Below are 19,172 nucleotides of genomic sequence, written 5' to 3' on the forward strand. Positions count from 1 at the left end.
AACATGCTTCAGCTGAAGGATGTATGGAAAAGCCCAGGAGTCTTCAGTTAATCTTGGTGTCCAAGGTAAAGGTCTGCTTGGGGTGTTTGTACAACAGGAGAGGGGGTCTCTCATTGGGAAGGAGACAGTGGTTCTAAGGGTCAGAGAAGATTGTGGGTTCAGTCTGCCTAGGTTGAGGGGCTTGATGTCAAGTCATAAGAAGAAAAATGGGACAGGACATTAACATGAAGTTTGGGGATGTACTTTGGCAAATTTAAGGGGAAATAGAGTTCCTTTAGGTGATGGTTCTGACTTTGGCTTTCCAGGCTCCCCAGGCTAGGGTCTGAGATAGCTTTCTTGTGGAAGTTTGCAAGTGGTACTTTAGAAAGAAGCAGCTAAATACAAGGGGTTTGATTTGGAATGGCCTCTTCTAATGAGAAGACTTAAATGTGAGTCCTAGCTTTGATATTTACTAAACTGTGTGACCCTGGGAAGGTCACTTAACTTATATGAACCTCAGTCCCTGAGATTTTATATGTTAAATGAGCATAATGCCTATAGTATCTATCTCAAAAGATAGTTCTTAGGGTCAAATGAGATACTGTATCTAAAGTGATTGGTAATTATAAGGCACTATACAAATAAATAAAACTTCTAGCTTACGTTACATAATTCAGTCAGGGGTCCCTCAGTAAATCTTGAAGGGCTATAGAAATTTCTGTTATTATGCAGATGATAATAAGTGATACAGTCAAGCTTAATGGATAGAGTGTTGGACTTGGAGTGAGAAAGACCTGGGTTCAAATCTGACTTCTGACATGAGCTGGGGGATCTTAGAAGCCACTTGATCTCTCTGAGCTTTAGGCATCTTTTTAAGAACATTAATTATAAAAGGGTTATGAGCTCCATCAAGGTTTACATGCTAAATTCTCCTCCATCTCTCAGTAGAATGTAAGTTCTTAGTACATGTGGCACTTATTACAATTATTTTTTAATATATCCCAAGTATCTAGCATGGTGCCCTACCTTCTACAGGAAGCTTTTCCTTAACCCCTTTATTATACTGCTTTCCTTTTGTTGACTATCCAATTTATCTTATATGTAGATAGTTTGTACCGTAATGACGATTTAGATTTGAAGATCTTTCTCACCCATTAATAGGCCATGTGACCTTTTTACATCACAGGAAGCCTGTCACATGTGTTGGGAGAAGCTTGCTGAGAGGAAAAGGAAAGGGTGTCACAGGAAATACTCAGAGAAAGAGCAGACGTGTGCTGTGCTGTGAGTGATTGTTCGTGGCAAGGCCCCAGCAGGGGGGTGTGTTTCAACAATGTGGCTAGCAGCTGCTATGGGAGTAAAAACCAACATAAACCCAACAACAAGAATGCTGCAAGCCCAAATTCTTTTGATCTGCTTTACTAAGGAAAGCAACATTAAGGGTTTAACAATCTTACTTTAATCCAACATACAAATATCATTCACTTAGTTCAGGGGAAAAAGGCAGCACCCCGAACTTCAGAGCAAATACAAAGAAATTACAAACATACATTTATAAACAGACCAAATACAATTCAAAGTTACCAAGGAACCATCAACATCTGAGTTCAGCTGGGAGCTCAGCAACGGCTGGCCCAGTGTCATGTGGCATTCCAGCTGTGGTTCAGAGCTCCAAAAAAAGAAAGCCAACCTTTGGTTTTATATATCTTGTGCAGGGTCAAAGGTGAGTCACTTATGCAACACCCACATGACCTAAAATGGTCACAAAAATGCAACTTAAACCCATGTGATCCAAAAACCTCTGATGTCACAAACATGTCACTCAAACCCATGTAAACTTGGCTTTCCCTTGAGGCAAGGAAGTCATCAAATTTGCCTAATTTAATCAAGGAAACAAAGGCCAAATCTTCAAAGACACTTGGTTGAATAAGTGTTAAGAGCCCAATTTGATTCCCAATACAGGGTGGAAGGTTATGGGATGGTGAGGCTCCATCTGTGGTATCATGTTTTAAGTTCCTTGCTGTGAGTTTACTGGTTTGGGGAGTTGGTTGCTGCTTGGATGGGCTGGACTTATTGGTTATGGTATCTGGTCCTCTGTTGTCTAAATACATTTTTTACTTCTTCTATCTTCTATATAGAGAGTCCCTCATATTTTGCAATACAAAATTACAAAGGCATATTCACAATTATTGTGGATGTTGTATTTATTGCCTTGCTAATACACGTACATAGTTGTTTACTTGTCTCCCCCATTAGATGGTAAGCTCTTTGAGAACAGAGATTCTCTTTTGCTTCTCTTTGTATCCTCAGCACTTAGCTGGATGCCTAACATATAGTAGGCACTTAATAAATGCTAGTTGACTGACAGTCTTGCACATAGAAGGAGCTTATTAAAGTTTTGTTGGATTAGACCAGATTGGATAGAATTTCTGCACCAAGGAGATCATAGGATAATAGTGCTTGCATTGCCTTCCTCACAGGATTGGAAGGGGTGAACAGGACAGAAAAGGGAACAAACATTCATTATCTGCCTACTAAGTGCCAGGCGTTGTGCTAAAGGCTTTATAAATATCTCATTTGAGGGTTACTGTGAGAAAAGTGTTTTATAAAATCTTCAAGACCTTTAGAAATGTGAGTCATCATTATTTAGCATGTCTGCCTATTTGTTTTCTCCTACCTTCCATTCTCTGGGTCTGGTGGCCTGATAGGTCTTAAATGGCACAGCCCTTCTCTACTCCTGAGATTTCCTAGCTTGTATTTTTTGGAAGGAAATTTAAAGTTCCAGGGTCTCCCCTTCCATGACATCTCTCAGGCCCACAAGATTTATTTAGTTTTTATAAAGTTTTTCCTACTATTATGCATCAGGAAATATACTGAAGGGTTAAAAACAAACAAAAGGCGAAGTTACAAAAGGCTTAAGAGCTAAACCCAAGCTTCTATATATCTATTGGGAGGCCAGGGGGAGAGAACAAGGTCTTGATGTTTCATAGCCCCCTGATATGGACTGATCCCTTCTTTCTTGTATTTCTTCTCCCTGGAACCACACAGCTCCAATTCTGAATTGAATATTTATCTAGGCTCCTAGCCTCATAACCTGGGATAGATTCAGTTTGACTAGGCTGCTTTTTTTTTCTTAGCCCTTCTAGAACCTATTTCCAAATCTAATCTCTGTGGATAGGTCTCCTTCTTGGAAAAATCACTTATTGGAATGATTCAGAGGCAAAGAATATCAAAGTTCGGAGAGACCTCCCTAGCCAGCTAGTATTGATTCTCTGATGCTTGGACAATCACCTAAGTTTTCTACATTTCAGTTTGCTCATCTGTAAAATGAAGAGGTTGGATTGTATGGCCTCTGAGGTATCCTCCAGTTCTATATCTATGACACTATGATCCATAAGCTAAATAATAATTTATTCTACTCAGTAAGTTGTCAATGAGGCCTGGTTCAAAGACCTCAGATGAGGACAAACCCACTCATTCCCAAGACAAACTGTTCTAATTTGAAATAACACTCATTTTCTTGTATCAAACCTTACCTTGCAACTTCCAACCATTATTTCTGTTTCTACCCTCTGAGGCCAAACAGACCAAGCTTACTTTTCTAGGAAATGGTCCTTAAAAATACTTGTGGGCAACTAACATGTCTTCCCCATGATTCCTCCTACAGCTTTCAGGTGATTTCACAAGATTTACTTCTTTCATACTGCCTGGAAATCTCCATGGTTACCATTCCTTGAAAATTCTGTCAGATATGATTTTTGTGTATTTGGATTTATCTTTCGTATATCTGAATTTGCTTTTTGTATATTTATTTGTATGTTATTATTTGTATATTTTGTATTTATTTATATGTGTACTTATTTGCCCCATCAGAATGTAAGTACTTTGTCCAGGGACAGTTTCATTTTTTTCTTTGTAATATCAAGGTACTGGCACAAAGTAAGTGCCATATATACATACATACATATATATATATATATATATATATATATATATATATATATAGATTGATTAGTTGATTGGTATCAGATTCCAAGTTTTGCCTTTCATTAGCCATGTAATTTAGGACAAGTCATTTCTGGTCTCTGAGCCTCAGTTCATCCATAAAGATTATATATATATATATATATATATATATATATATATATATGTGTGTGTGTGTGTGTGTGTACATATATTTATATATACATATATGTATATAATAGTCATCCCCCACTTGTACCCCTTGGTGGTAGACATCATATAGAGGATTTACAGAAGAGGTTGATAGGGAATGGGTGGTTTATTATCTTTACCACTCAAGGGAGTAATTACTTCAAGAAGATCACAGATTAGTCAAAGTAATATAAGCATTCACTGTCTCCCAGGATTGCTGTTTTTGTTTTTTTTTTTTAACCTTAGAAAAATCCCTGTTCCTTCCAGCATCAAATATAAACTCCTCTTTTTGGCTTTTAGAGTCTTTCATAACCTGATGTTTACCTACCTTTTTAGTATTCTTATACCACAAGATGGGTGTCAGGCTCTATGGCAAGGCTCTGGAAATATGAAGGAAAACAAAACCAGTCCTTTCCTTCAAGGAACTCATGGTCTTATAGGGGAGAGAAATCATGCGAATGACTATGTAGAAAAAAGATGTAGTCAGAACAAATTAGGGGCAGCCTAACAGAGAAGGGAGTACAATTAAGGGGACTGGGAAAAGCTTCTTGCAGAAGGTGAGACTTTAGTTGAGAATTCACTCCTTATCATGTACCCCTAAACCCAGTAACACTGGCCTCCTTGCAGTTCCTTGAATAGAAAACTTCATCTTTCTACTCTAAGTGTTTTCACAGGCTGTCCTCCACATCTGAAATGTTCTCCCTTATCATCTCTGTCTCCTACTTTCCCTGTATTGCTTCAATTCACAGCTAGAGTCCCACCTTTTGCAAGAAACTTTTCTCAGTCTCCATTATCTTAGTGTCTTTCTTCTGAGATAACCCCAGTTGATTCTGAATGCATCTTCTTTCTTTTGTATAATGTCCTCCCATTAAGACTGAGTTCCTTTAAGGCAAGTACTAGTTGTTGGTTTTTTGGGGGATTATTTCTTTCCATCCTCAGGACTTAGCACAGTGCCTGGAACATAGGCACTTAGTAAATTCTAATTAGCTGACTGAAGCCTATAATTTTGATCTGCTGCTTTTTTGTTTGCCTCTCAGAGGAGAATCTATGTGATCTTCTTCCCTTTAGTTGTTTCTGGTTCCACTTATAATGAGAATGCCTATGTAGATGTAATCCAGATCTTCCACCAATATATCATTTCATTATTCACTGCACAAAGTTATCAAATTGAGAGCATTAATGGTATAATTAAGGTTTGTAGACAGTTTAATGACTAGAAGTTTCTTACGAACTCTTTCCCCATTTTACATAACTGTTACTGTGGCAGGGGAAGTGAGTAGAACTGGGGGATGTTTTTCATTTATTTATGTTTCATAGGTCATCATGGTCAAATAATTCATCTTCTAGTTACCAAATTCCTAGAAGTGTGATCCTCCATATTACCCTTGGCTAGTTTTGAAATAGAAGATTATGGAATGTATTTGAAATCTTTCTCTGCTGGCTAGAACTCAGCTAGAACCCTACCAGAACTCTTACTGGGTTGCCTTCATTTAATAATGAGTTTGACTTTGGTGGATCATCAGATCCAGAAGATCACAGATTTATCAAAGAAATATTTGCATTCACTGTCTCCCAGTATTGCTGTGCTATTTTTTTAACCTTAGAAAAATCCCTGTTTTTTCCAGGATCAAATATAAACTCCTTTTTTGACTTTTAGAGTCTTTCATAACCTGATGCTTACCTACCTTTTTAGTCTTCTTATACCACAAGATGGTATAAGCATAATCAAATAACCAGGGCTTTACCGTTGAAGTTTTTTTTCTTTTAAAAATATATTCATGAAAAGAATGCTATGAGATGAAGCCAAGATGACTGAGAAAAAACAGGAACTCACCTGAGCTCTCCCCCAAACCCCTCCAAATACCTTTAAATAATGACTCTAAACAAATTCTAGGTTGGCAGAACCCACAAAAAAGATGGAATGAAACAATTTTTCCAGTCCAAGACAACTTAGAAGGTCAGCAGAAAGCATCTGTTATGCCAGGGTAAGAGAGGAACACAGTCTAGGACAGACCACACCAGTGCAAACTGGGCCCCAGCAAAGCAGGAACAGGCTTCCAGAACACTGAATCAGTGGCAGCAGTGAAACATTTCCACACCGCTCAGCCCACAGACAGTAAGAGGATCAGACAATGTGTCAAAAGGAGAATTATAAGGGTCCCTTTGCTGACACCAGGGACAGAATTCTGTTGCATTGCCTATATTTGGATCTGGACTGGTCTTAGTCCCACTGTGAGGAAGAACACTAGCACAGCAAAGCTTGTGGCCGCAGGGGAGCAGGCACCCTGGTCACAGTTCTAGGGTTGAAAAGAGTGCTTGTCATCACTCACAAATTAGTGCACAGTACAGGAGAGTAGAAAACACACTTCTTCTTAGATCACACCACCTTGGAAGAGCAAAAAACTTACAGGTCCCCAAAATTACCTCTATAAAGAGCTGCAAAAGAAGCTTGGGAAAGTGCCCCTTCCACTTGGGAAGCAGAGTCCCACTTAGCATAGAGTTAAAAGTGAAGAAACAAAATGGCAAAAGAGCAAACAACAGAAAAAAATTGACCTTAGAAACTTACTTTGGTGACCAGGAAGATCAAAATTCACACTCAGAAGGCAACAAAGTTAAAATTCTTGCATCCAAAGCCTCCAAGAAAAATATGAATTGGTCTCAGGCCATGGAACAGCTCAAAAAGGATTTAAAAAATCAAGTAAAAGAAGCAGAGAAAATTTGGGAAAAGAAATGAGAGTGGTGCAAGAAAATAATGAAAAAAGAGTCAACAGCTTGGTAAAGGAGGCATAAAAAAATACTAAAGAAAATAACAACTAAAAAACAGAATAGCCAAAATGTAAAAGAGGTGCAAAAACCCAATAAAGAAGACAATGCCTTAAAAACAGAACTGGACAAATGGAAAAAAGATATACAAAAATTCACTGCTGAGAAGAACTCCTTAAAAAGTTGAATCAGTCAAATGGAAAAGGAGTTACAAAACCTCGCTGAAGAAAATAATTCTCTAAAAGTTAGGATTGAATACTTCTCACACAAGTAAAGTCAGATCTAATTAAATGGAATAACAGTTGCTCTTGGTTAGGCTGAGCTAATATAATAAAAATGACAATTTTACCTAAATTAATTTACTTATTCAGTGCCATACCAATTGAACTACCAAAAATTATTTTATAGAGCTGGATAAAATAATAACAAAATTCATCTGGAAGAACAAAAAGTCCAGAATATCAAAGAAATTGATGAAAAGAAATGCTAGGGGAGGTGACCTAGCCATACCAGATATCAAAATATGCCATAAAGCAGCAGTCCTCAAAACTACCTGGTACTGGCTAAGAAACAGAGTGGTAGGGGGCAGAGCCAAGATGGCAGCTGGAAAGCAGGGACTTGCCTAAAGCTCTCCCCCAGGACCCTCCAAACACCTATAAAAATGGCTCTGAACAAATTCTAGAACTGCAGAACCCACAAAATAGCATAGGGAAGCAAGGATGCAGCCCAGGACAGCCTGGATGGTCACAGGGTAAGGTCTGTCACACGGAGCTAGGAGCGGAGCAAAGCAGAGCCCAGGGTGGGCCATGTCTGGACCAACCAGACTGGGAGCTGGGCAGAACAGGCCCTAGTGCCCTGAATCAGTGAGCTGTGGCAGCTACCAGACTTCTCAACCCACAAACACCAAAGACAACAGAGAAGGTTAGTAGGAAAAACTGTGCGGACAGAGTGAAAGGAGCATGTGGTGCGGCTACTGCCCTGGGGGCAGCAGAGGTGGTGCAGCTACAGAACTACAGCTCCAGTTGTTTCCAGCCCCAGGCCCACCTGGTGGGAGGAATTAAGTGGTGGATTAGAGCAGGAATGCAGAGCCTGCTTAGATCTGAGTCTGGTCCGGGTTGGTGGTTCTTGGGGGAGGAGGAGCACTGGTGTGGCAGAGCTTGCTGTGTAGAAAAAGCTCTGAAAACAACAGCACAGCCCCTCAAGCTTTGGACAGACTACTCTATACTCTACAAGCAGTCATACCCCAATGAAAAACTCAAGGGTCAATTAGTTGGCTGGGAACATGGCCAGGCAGCAAAAACGGTCTCAGATTCAGACTCAGACTTTGGAATCTTTCTTTGGTGACAAAGAAGACCAAAATATACAGCCAGAAGAAGTCAACAAACTCAAAGAGCCTACATCAAAAGCCTCCAAGAAAAACATGAACTGGTCTCAGGCCATGAAAGAGGTCAAAAAAGATTTGGAAAAGCAAGTTAGAGAAGTAGAGGAAAAATTGGGAAGAGAAATGAGAGTGATGCAAGAAAGCCATGAAAAACAAGTCAATGACTGCCTAAAGGAGACCCAAAAATACTGTTGTTGGTGGAGTTGTAAACAGATCCAGATATTTTGGAGAGCAATTTGGAACTATGCCCAAAGGGCTACCCTTTGACCCAGCAATACCACTCCTAGGGCTATATCCCAAGGAGATCACATAAGTGGGAAAGGGTCCTATATGTACAAAAATATTTATAGCAGCCCTTTTTTTGTGATAGCAAAGACTTGGAAATCAAGGCAATGCCCATCAATTGGGGAATGGCTGAACAAGTTATGGTATATGAATGTAATGGAATACTATTGTGCCATAAGAAATGGGGAAGATACAGACTTCATAATAACCTGGAAAGATCTAATTTAAAAAAGTTAGAATTAGCAAGTGAAAATTAATGACTTTATGAGACATCAAGAAACAATCAAACAAAATCAAAAGATTGAAAAAATAGAAGAAAATGTGAAATATCTGATTTGAAAAGTAAGTGACCTGGAAAATCCAGGAGAAATAATTTAAGAATTGTTGGACTACCTGAAAACCATGATAAAAAAGAGCCTAGACATCATCTTCCAAGAAATTATCAAGGAAAACTGCCCTGATATTCTACAGGGTGTCCCTAAAGTCTGGACACAAAGGAAATCTCATTAACATCTCATTAACTGTTTCACCAAAGACTCTGTGTTGCTCAGCGACAATGAAAATCACAGATGCAACACACTTGATTGAATGCATAAACACATAAAGAGTGAACGTCCTAAAATTGATGGCAATGTGGAGTTATTGTATCAAATTCACATGTATTTTGCAAAACACATCAACCTTTGCAATCACAAATGATGGAAACCATATTGAAGATGTTATTTGTTAATATTCCAATTAAATAAAATTTTTTTCATTTCATTTCTTCAAAAATATGCATTTTTGCCTATGTGTCTAGACTTTAGGAACACCCTGTAGAACTAGAGGGTAAAATAGAAATTGAAATAATCCACTGATCCATTCCTGAAAGAGATTCCAAAGTGAAAACTTCCAGGGATATTATAGGCAAATTCCAGACTTCTCAGATCAAGGAAAAAATACCACAAGCAGCCAAAAAGACACAATTCAAATATGGAGCCACAGTCAGGATAGCACAAGATTCAGCAGCAACTACATTAAAAGATTGGAGGCCTTGGGATATCAATTGATAAATGGTCAAAAGATATCAACAAGTTTTCAGACAAATTAATCAAAGCTGTCTATAGTCACACAAATTTATTTGATCACTATTGATGATGGAGATGCAAGTTAAAACAATTCTGAGTCACACCTGTCAGATTGTTTAATATGACAGAAAAGGAAAATTTCAAATGTTGGAGGGATGTGGGAAAATTAAAACACATATGTAGTATTGCTGAAGTTGTATACTGATTCAGTCATCCTGGAGAGCAATTTGGAACAATGCCCAAAGGGCTATAAAACCATACGTACCCTTTGACCAAACAATACCACTACTAGGTGTACATCCCAAAGAGATAAAAGTAATAACAAAAGAAGAGGACCTACATAGGTCCTCTTTTGTACATAGGTACAAAAGTATCTATAGCAGCTTTTTTAGTGGTGGCAAAGAATTGGAAATTGAGGGGATGCCCATAAATTGGGGAATGGCTGAACAAGTTATCGTATCTGATTGTGATAGAATACCATTGTGCTTTAAGAAATGATGATAAGGTGGTCATCATTTCTTAATGCTTTAAGAAAGAATGCTCTCAGAAAAATCATGGAGAAACATGTACTGATGCAAAGTGAAATGATTAGAACAAAGGAGAACACTGTACACAGTAACAGCAACTATGAATAACAGCTATTCTCAGCAATACAATGATCTAAGACAATTCTTTAGGACTCATGATGAAAGGTGCTGTCCATCTCTAGAGAAAGAATTGGTAGATCCTGAATGTATACCAAAGATACTTTTTCTAAACTTTCTTTACTTTTCTTGGTTTTTTTTTTCTGTGTTTTCTTTCACAGGATGACTTACATAGAAATGTGTTTGTGTGATTATACATGTATAACCTCTGTCAAATTGCTTGCCTTATCAATGAGCAGGGAGGGAAAGAGAGAATTTGGAACACAAAATTTGAAAAAAAATAATATTAAAATTATTTTTACATATTTTTTGGAAAATATTAAATAAATAATTAAGTATTAAATCAATAATAAAAATATTAAATAAATAAATATTTAGAAATATACGCATATCTTTTGTTTTTGCATTACTATTGTTTTCCATTTACATTTTGTCACTTCCCATTTCCTACACTCAAAGAATCAATCCTTCTAACAATGAATAAATCAATAAAATGAAAGCATTGCAGCACTTTGCAGCACATAACAACATACTGAGTTGGAGAGTATATTAAATGTTCCACTCCTCAAAGAAGGGACACATTCAAATATCTCTTTTTTGAGGCCACTCTTGGTCATGAAGTTGAGCCATGCTTTTTTCTTCAATGATCCTCTGGTTCAGTGTCCCTATATCTCATAGTTCTCCACCAGACTAGGGTAATGGGGCCCTGCGTCCCTAGTATTATTATTTTTATCCTTTCACCTGAATTCCAGTTGAATCTGATCTTCACCTGAACTTCACCACCTCTAGGTTGAGTGAGATAACTATTACTATATCTTCTCTTGCCACCATGGTCCCTGCTTGTGTTACGGTAATTAGAGTGGAACTGTCTTTTACTGTTTTCTGTTTTGGAATGCTGAGGTAATCAAGTACCTTCCTTGAATTTTGCTTTTCAAATGTAAGCAAAGTGGACTTTTTGTTTTGGAGTGCTTCTCAGCACTAAGGAATCTTCAATTGAATCAGGAGTCTTTGATGACCTGCTTACATCAAGGGAAAGCCTAGTTCACATGGGTTTGAGTCACATGGTTGTGACACCTTCTGACCATGAGCATGCGTTTAAGTCACAAGAAGGCCTAAGTCATGTGGGTTTGAGTCAAATGATTGTGATGCCCTTTGACCCTGAAGAAGTGTATATAAACTCAAAGGTTAGTGTTTTTGCCTTTGGGGGGCACACTCATTGAAAGAGTGTTGGTGATGGGACTCTGGGTAGCTAGCTGTTGAAGCAGCCCTTCCGGCTTTGAATATCCAGATGTTGGTGCTTCTCTCTGCTAATTATGTATGTACTGTGATTTGGTCAGACAGATAAAAGCCTGTCTGTTGATCTGTTTGTATTTGCTCTGAAGTTCAGGGTGCTGGCTTTTCCCCCTGAAATAAGTGAATGGTATATGTATGCTTAATTAAAGTAAGATTGTTAACCCCTTAAAGTTGCTTTCCTAAGAAAAGCAGATCAAAGGACCTGTGCTAGCAGCCCTCCTGTGTGCTCTTGATTTTGGTCTTGTTGGTCTTTCACCTCCACAGCCGCTGCTAGCAAAATTGTTGTTACAATTTGCTACCTCCTCTGAGAGGTGGAGGTCAACTCCAAAAGAGCACAAGCTAGATTTTCTGAAGGATAAGTCATTTCTCTCTTGTAACTATACCTGGTAGAAGATACACTGCATCAATAAGAGGCTAACAAGAAAGCCACCTCAGAGTAAGATTTGGTGAAGAATTCTAAACCAAAGTAGAGAGATCATAAATGAGAAAATATAAAACTATTTATTGCTGAATAAGCATCAAAACCTTTTACATATCAATACAGTTTTAATAAGAAGGCAAATCATCAATTGGGGGAAAGTATTTGCATCAAATGCCTCTGATCAAAATCTGAGATCCAAGATATATAAAGAATTAACACACGTAAAACACCAAGGGCCATTCCCTGATAGACAATGGTCAAATGATATGAACAGTTTTCAAAAGAATTGCAGACTCTGATCAATCATATTAAAGATTTCTCTAAATCACTAATAATAAAAGAACACAAATTCCTCACACTCAGAAAATTGACAAACACAATAAAATATGGAAATCATCAATGTCCGAATGCCTTCAGGAAGATAGGCATACCAATAACCTCCTAATCTTGAGGAATCTCTATTGGGACCGCAGAGTTTAGGGTACTGTGCCCACTCTCTGTTCTATATTCAGGCTTGCGAATAAGACGTTCAGTCTTGGATGAACTTTCTTCTAATTAGAAGTGTTAGCCTCCATTTTCACACTCGTTTGGCTTGTTAAACCCCCTAACTGATTCTTAATGGAGAATGTTTATTTGTATTTTATCTAGGGCCTTCACAAAAAGAGAGGAATAAAAAAATCATGTACCCTGTACAAAATGAATCAGGTGCATAAAAAAAGAAAGTAAAGCAAACAAACTAAGAAGACTCACAAGTACAAATTGCCAGAATAGGATTTGATAATTTATTTTATAACTAACATCACAATCTGCAAGGAGACAAATACTCAAGCCTCATTAGAACACAAAGCAATCAGCAGGTTTGCTAATTGGGCTTTTTACATTTCACCTCAGCACTATATTGTCAAAACCATTCTTGGTACAAATCTACTGGTGGAATGACCAGGCTTGAGCCAAACCTTTTGATTGTGGATGTCTTTTCAGCCTACTCCTGCAGAACTAGCTTTTTCACTTATTGGAACAAGAACCTCCAGACTTTGCAGACTCACGAGTTTGTCCCTAAGCTTGGATACATGCACTTCAAGAAATGTGTTCAATAACTAACATAAGGAAGGGGATATAAAGTGAACAAGGTAGCCAGTGCTCTCTGACACCATCACTGTAGCTGAATCTACAAGGTGCATGGTGTGGCATGGGGAAAGGGAGAGATGAGCACTGCCAATATTTCAATCCCTCTGCATAGTAGATTTATAGCTAAGGACTTACGGTAGTTTTGCATAGGATTTGTTGCATAGGATAGTTAGAGCCAAGAGATTGGTGAAAGGACAGGCTACTTTCTCTTGTTCACTCACTGAGTCATCAGCTCTTCCAGTTTCATATACAATAAGGATATTCCTCTAATGTGTATCTCAGCAATGAGTCACACATAGTTGGAAACAACCCACACAAAACTTTCACGTAGTCACCTGGAATCTTGAATGGTGACTCTGAGCATACTCCATAGGGCTGAGGGAGACTGGTGGAGGTGTGAGTTACCCAAGCATTTCAGAAAGTATGCAAGAAGTGTCACTGAACTTTTTATACCTTTCCATGCAGAATAAGATCATAGACTTAGAACTGGATGTGACCTTGGAGATCCTCTAATCCAATCCCTTAATTTCATGAATGAGGAAGCTAAGATACCTAAAGGTTAAGTGACTTGCCTATCACACAAGTTGTGAGTACTTGAGGTAGGATGTTTTTCCATGTCTTCCTATTCTAAATTCAGTAAATGCCCTATATATTACTCCAAAGAGATAAAAAGGAAATAAAAGTTCCATATTATAAAATTGTAATAACATGTTTTTTAGCAGCAAAAACTCTAGATACAAAATGGGTAATGAACAAATCAAGATATGTGAATATAATGAACTATTATTATGTTGTGATAAATAATGACTATGTGAAACTCAGATAACCTTGGGAAAGACTTGTATGAACTGATACTGACAGAAGGAAGCAGAACCAGGAAAACAATACACTCAATGATTAAATAATCTATGTGAAAAGTATACCCCAAACTGAAACATATGTAATTTCAATAACCAATCTTTACTGTCAAGAAGAATTGAAGCAATGAAGCTCTCTCCTTTTATTGGGAAGGTATGGGGCCATGCATGCAGGATGTTCCATAAAATTTTAGAAGATCACCATGCTTCCTGGTTTTGTAGACAAAATATCTTTTCTTATTTCTGTGATCTGTGTCCCAGAGTGATCAAAGTTTTGGATTCACTTGGACTAATTTCAGTATTGGAAGCTACTCTCAAAGAGAAGTTCAGATTTAGCTTATGTACCCTTCCAGAATTTACTTTGAGAAATCTCTATAGATCATGTCTCATTCCAGGAACAAATCCCCAAATCTTGTAAACACCCTCAAGTTAATAAATGCATTTTGGATATAAAAAAGCTCTATCAAAAATGCAAAAGATGGGGGACAGAGCCAAGATGGTGGCTGGAAAGCAGGGACTAGCAAGTCTCTTCAAAAACCTACAAAAAATGACTCTGAACCAATTCTAGAACTGCAGAACCCACAAAATAGCAGAGGGAAGCAGGGCTCCAGCCCAGGACAGCCTGGATGGTTGCTGGGCAAGGTCTTTCATGCACAGAACTGGGAGCGGAGCGGAGCAGAGCCCAGCGTGGGCCGCGCAGACCAAGCAGACCAGGAGCCAGGCGGAGCGGGCCCTAGTGCCCTGAATCAGTGAGCTCTGGCAGTTGCCAGACTTCTCAACCCACAAACACAAAAGAAAACAAAGAAGAACTGCAGAACCCACAAAATAGCGGAGGGAAGCAGGGCTCCAGGCCAGGACAGCCTGGATGGTCTCTGGGTAAGGTCTATCCCACATGGAGATGGGAGCGGAGCTGAGCGGAGCAGAGTCCAGCATGGGCCATGTCTGGACCAACCAGACCAGGAGCCAGGCAGATCATGCCCTAGCACCCTGAATCAGTGAGCTGACGCAGTTACCAGACTTCTCAACCCACAAACACCAAAGACAACAGAGAAGGTTAGTGGGAAAAGATGCTGGGGACAGGGTGATAGAGTTCACAGTTCAGCCAACACCCCAGGGGCAGCAGAGGTGGGGCAGCTACAGAACTACAGCTGCAGTTGTTTCTGGCACCAGGCCCACCTGGTGGGAGGAATTAAGTGGCGGATCAGAGCAGGAATGCAGAGCCTGCTGAATATCTAAGTCCAGTCTGGGTTGGGGGTTCTTCGGGAATGAGGAGTGCTGGTGTGGCAGAGCTGGCTGTAATAGCTCTGAAATCAACAGCGCATCCCCCCAAGCTTGGAACATAGTACTCTTTACTCTACAAGCAGTCATACCCCAACGAAAAACTCAAGTGTCAAGTAAGTTGGCTGGGAACATGGCCAGGCAGCAAAAACACACCCACATTCAGTCTCAGACTTTGGATTCTTTCTTTGGTGACAAAGAAGATCAAAACATACAGCCAGAAGAAGTCAACAAAGTCATAAAGCCTACAACAAAAGCCTCCAAGAAAAACATGAACTGATCTCAGGCCACGGAAGAGCTCAAAAAGGATTTGGAAAAGCAAGGTAGAGAAGTAGAGGAAAAATTGGGAAGAGAAATGAGAAGGATGCAAGAAAACCATGAAAAACAAGTCAATGACTTGCTAAAGGAGACCCAAAAAATACTGAAAAATATACTGAAGAAAAGAACACCTTAAAAAATAGACTAACTCAAATGGCAAAAGAGCTCCAAAAAGCCAATGAGGAGAAGAATGACTTGAAAGGCAGAATTAGCCAAATGGAAAAGGAGGTCCAAAAGACCACTGAAGAAAATACTATCTTAAAAATTAGATTGGAGCAAGTGGAAGGCAGTGACTTTATGAGAAATCAAGATATTATAAAATAGAACCAAAGGAATGAAAAAGTGAAAGACAATGTGAAATATCTCATTGGAAAAACCACTGACCTGGGGAATAGATCCAGGAGGGATAATTTAAAAATTATTGGACTACCTGAAAGCCATGATCAAAAAAAGACATCATCTTTCAAGAAATTATCAAGGAGAACTGCCCTGACATTCTAGAGCCACAGGGCAAAATAGAAATGGAAAGAATCCATCCATCGCCTCCTCAAATAGATCCCAAAAAGAAATCTCCTAGGAATATTGCCGCCAAATTCCAGAGCTCCCAGATCGAGGAGAAAATACTGCAAGAAGCCAGAAAGACACAATTTGAGTGTTGTGGAAACCCAATCAGAATAACCCAAGATCTAGCAGCTTCTACCTTAAGAGATCAAAGGACTTGGAATACGATATTCCGGAGGTCAATGGAGCTAGGATTAAAACCAAGAATCACCTACCCAGCAAAACTGAGTATCATGCTCCAAGGCAAAATATGGATTTTCAATAAAATAGAGTACTTTCAAGCTTTCTCAGTGAAAAGATCAGAGCTGAATAGAAAATTTGACTTTCAAACACAAGAATCAAGAGAAGCATGAAAAGGTAATCAAGAAAAAGAACAAGAAAAAGAAATTGCAAGGGACTTACCAAAATTGAACTGTTTTGTTTACATTCCTACATGGAACGATGATGTGTATGATTCATGAGACCTCAGTATTAGGGTAGCTGAAGGGAATATGCATATATATAATATATATATATATATATATATATATATATATATATATATATATATATAATCTCACATAAAAGTGGCAAGAAAAAAGCAGTTCTATAGGAAGAGAAGAGAAGGCAGGTGAGGGGGAATGAGTGAATCTTGCTCTCATCAGATTTGACCTGAGGAGGGAATACCATACACTCTCAATTGGGTCTCTTACCCCACAGGAAAAAAGGAGGAAGAAGATAAAAAGGGGCGATGATAGAAGGGTGGGCAGGTGTTAATCAAAAACAAACACTTTTAGAAAGGGACAGGGTCAAGGGAGAAAATTCAATAAAGGGGGATAGGTTAGGAAGGAGCAAAATATAGTTAGTCTTTCACAACATGAGCATTGTGGAAGGGTTATACATAATGATACGCATGTGGCCTATGTTGAATTCCTTGACTACTTAGGGAGGGTGAGTGGGAAGGGAAGAGGGGAGAGAATTGGGAACTCAAACTTTTAAAAACAGATGTTCAAAAACAAACAAAAAAAGTTTTTGCATGCAACTAGGAAATAAGATACACAGGCAATGGGGCATAGAAATTTATCTTACCCTACAAGAAAGGAAGGGAAAAGGGAGTGGAGTGGGGTGACAGTAGGTAGGGCTGACTGGGGAACAGGGCAACCAGAATATACGCCATCTTGGAGTGGGGGGGAGGGTAGAAGTGGGGAGAAAATTTGTAATTCAAACTCTTGTGAAAACCAATGCTAAAAACTAAATATATTAAATAAATTAAATGTAAAAAATGCAAAAGACTTGGTAAAACCTATAAACAATGTATAAAACAGATAAAAGTTCTTACAATAGCCCAGAATCAAGTCACACAATTCTCTTTTCTAATGAGTCACACTTTTTTCCATGATGTGCTAAAATCTTTGAACTTCCTTCCTTCAGAAGGCAACTGAACTTGAGACTACCATACCTCCTACCCATATTCTGGAGAGTCCCTGTTTTCATAGGAGTGAATGCAGCCTTCCCCACCTTCCATTAAATTTACAATTCCACCATCCATTTTGTATCACTCTCCAGATGAGAAACAGTAACTATTATTATGTTGGCAATAGCCTGACATTCTAGAAGGTCTCTCTCTCTTCCCAGACATTCCTAGGACTTGTGCTCCTTCAGAAGGAAACCACACTTGAGGCTGTTATATAGGCAACTCTCTCCTATCAGACCTTCATTGTCCAACTCAGAGTAATATAAAAAAATTCAGGTTTTTTGCTTCCTTATGTTGTGGTCTTGGTCCTTAGCTGCTATTCCCACTGAAAGCATGAGGCACTTGCATGGTCATCTTTTTCCAAAAATCATGTTTCTGAGGAAATCCCCTTTGTTCAGTTAGAAGGTCACATCCAGCACAGTGACTGGAACATAGTAGGTACCCAATGAATGCATATTAAGTAAAAGGAGAGACTTGCTTGAACTCTCCCCAAAATGTCTCCATATTAATGAAAAAAATGCATCTAAACAAATTGTAGAGTTACAGAACCCACAAAATTCCAGAGTGAAACAAGTCTCCAGCCAAAGACAGCCTGGAAGGTCAACAGGAATTTCTATTGCATGGTGCTGGGAGCAGAGGCAGCCCAGCATGGGCGTGCCAGCACAGACTGGGCTAGAGCAGACCAGGTGAAACAGGCCTCAGGGTACTGAATGACTGGCAGCTGTGGTGATTTCCAGACTTCTCCACAGTCCATGGAAGAGCTCAAAAAGGATTGGAAAATCAAGTAGAGGAAAAATTGGGAAAAGAAATGAGAGTAATGCAAGAAAACCATGAAAAGTGAGTCAACAACTTGCTAAAGGAGACCCCACAAAATACTGAAGAAAATAACACTTTAAAAAATAGACTAATCTACATGGCAAAAGAAGTCTAAAAAACCAAATGAGGAGAAGAATGCCTTAAAAAGCAGGACTGGCCCAATGGAAAAGGAGGTCCAAAAGATAAGCGAAGAAAATAATTCCTGGAGCAGGTACGTGGTACAGTGAGTAGAACACCTGTCCTGAAGCCAGGAGGACCTGAGTTCAAATCTGGCCTCAGATAGTTTACACAGCTGTGCGACCTTGGGCAAGTCACTTAACCCCAATTGCTCTGCCTTCCCCCCTGCAAAAAAAAATAAAGAGAAAATATTTACTTAAGAATTAGATTGGAGCAAATGGAAGCTAATGACTTTGTTAGAAATCAAGAAATTATAAAACAGAAGAAAAAGAATGAAAAAATAGAAGACAATATGAAATATCTCATTGGAAAAACCAGTGACATTGAGAATAGATCTGGGACAGATAATTTAAAAATAATTGGACTACCTGAAAGCCATGATCAAAAAAGAGGCTAGATAGCATCTTTCAAGAAATTCTCAAAGAAAACTACCCTGATATTCTAAAACCAGAGGGTAAAATAGAAATTGAAAGAATCTACAGATCACCTCTTGAAAAAGATCCCAAAAGGAAAACTCCTCAGAATATTGTAGCCAAATTACAGAGTTCCCAAGTCAAGGAGAAAATATTGCAAGCAGCCAGAAAGAAACAATTCCAGTA

This window comes from Trichosurus vulpecula, chromosome 3 (genome assembly GCF_011100635.1).
Source record: "Trichosurus vulpecula isolate mTriVul1 chromosome 3, mTriVul1.pri, whole genome shotgun sequence".
Taxonomy (NCBI): domain Eukaryota; kingdom Metazoa; phylum Chordata; class Mammalia; order Diprotodontia; family Phalangeridae; genus Trichosurus; species Trichosurus vulpecula.